Consider the following 2023-nt stretch of genomic DNA (forward strand, 5'->3'; position numbering starts at 1 on the left):
AACCCCTGCTTCGCCTCACCCGCGGTCTACTCCTTCAGTGTGACAGTTACCAAGGCGGGCGAGCCTTCGACCCCGGCAGGTGGGGCCAAAAGCTCGGGAAGAGCGGCGGCCTGGGATGGGCCGGCCTGGGAGGTGGCGGGAAGGGGCCGGGGGAAGGGGGTGGCGCTCCAGCGGCTGGCACCGCTGCTCCTGTTCTGCTGGGTGGCACCACGAGCCCGCGCGCCTCCTCTCCCCCTGGAGCCCCGAACCCAGGCGGCAGTCACTAGTACTTAGGCTGCGGGGCTGTGGGTGCCGGCGACACCAGGCACTCTACCCAGACAGGACTATCCTTGAGGAATGAAGGGGGCCCAGGGGTACCTCTCCAAACTCCTCCACCCTGCGCAGCTCCTGGGGCTCAGATACTTCAAGCCAGAGCAGAGGGAGGGGGTTCCAGATAGGACGCCCAAGAGTCCCTGACCTGACTGGGACCCCTCATCATCTGCCGATGACCACCCCAGGGTGCCCCGCGTCTGCTGTGGGGGGACTGATGCAGCCGGACGGTGGGCAGCTGATTGGTTCCTGTGGCCTTCCCGGGTCTGGGGCACCTGGCTGGGCACCCGTCGTGCCAGCCCTGGGTTTGAGCCATCAGAGAGGCAGATGAGGCCCTACCCGGCCTCCTGGCCTCAGGGTCCAGCAAGGAGATGGCACTCCCTGCTCACATGATCGAACCCGTGTAAAAGCATGGTGAGACCGGGGCCCTGGGAATCTCAACGGTCCAGGGATCCGGGAGGGGAAAGATGGGAGGGGGGAGTCCCTGGCAGAGAGAACAGCACCTGCAGTGTGTGTCCGGTGGGGGGCTCAACGTGGGTGGCAGAAACTCAAAAGGAAGCTGGGCAGATGGAGCCCAGGCTATGAGGATGGAGGCAGGGCTCTTGTGAGCCCCCCAATCCCCATTTTATCATTTACCAACCTTCACTGACATCTCCAGAACAGGCCTCTAGACGCAGCCCCTCCCGCGTGGGGAAGAGACAAGGTGAGTTCACAGAGCAGCTGCCGAGGGGGCTCAAGGGGCACTGTCATCCCAAGAAACTGCCCCATTTCAGGGACAGGGCAAGCATGACAGGGACAAGTGTGAGCAGGTTCCTAGGGCAGCTGGGCCTGCCCTGATAGAGAATGAACTTCCTGTCCCTGGGAGTATCCAAGCAGATCCAAGGACTCAGGAAAACCCAGATCCCATTCTGCCCAACTACTGGCCCCAGAAGCAAAGCCAGAAAAGCAAAGAACGTGTTGCAGGGAAGGGACAGGACGCTGGAGTGCGGGCTGCAGGCTGCTGGGTCCACATCGCACGTGCTTGCGACACCCGTGAGTCCTTTACATTTGCGACTCCTCTCCTCCATCCCTGGCGTTATTTGCTCCCTTTGCAAAAGGGCCAAGGTTGGGAACGCTTGGGAATGAGTCTGAGATTACCGGGACCCGGGGGTGGGGTTAATGAGGTTACAAGCTGGAACTGAAAAAGCCACAGGGGCCAGACCGTGATGCACCTTGAATCCACCGCAGAGGCACGGGCGCGGTCGCCCTGCCGGGGTGGGGTGCCCCCGGATGTTCTGGAGCATCGGAGGGTCGATTTCCAGCGGAGTCTTGAGGCAGTGCCGCTGGGGACGGCTGCGTCCGTTTCTCTTGCAAAGCCCTGCCACCGGGGCCGGGAGGGGCGGGAGCCTCTGATTCTGCTCCGATCAGTGGCCAAATCTCCCAGGCCAGGCCGAGTCTTCAAGGGCTGGGAGAGGCAGCAGGGGTTCGGGCTCCCACCCAGGCGGGGGTGAAGGGTGGGGGGAGACCAGGCGGAGCCTCCCGGACGCTTCCGCGCCTGCACTGCGGAGCGCAACCGCCAGATGGCGCTGTGGCGCGGCGCCAGGCGGAAGGGACCGCGGGGCGGGCCGCGGGCGGACGTGGGGGGGACGGACCACTGGGGGCCCGGGGGGGGGCGCCGGCGCGGGGGGGGCGGGGCCCGGCCTGCGGCGCCGGCGGCGTCCGGCGCGTCCCTCCC

Source organism: Mirounga leonina, unplaced genomic scaffold (genome assembly GCF_011800145.1).
Source record: "Mirounga leonina isolate KUSES-001 unplaced genomic scaffold, KU_Mleo_1.0 Mir_165, whole genome shotgun sequence".
Classification (NCBI taxonomy): domain Eukaryota; kingdom Metazoa; phylum Chordata; class Mammalia; order Carnivora; family Phocidae; genus Mirounga; species Mirounga leonina.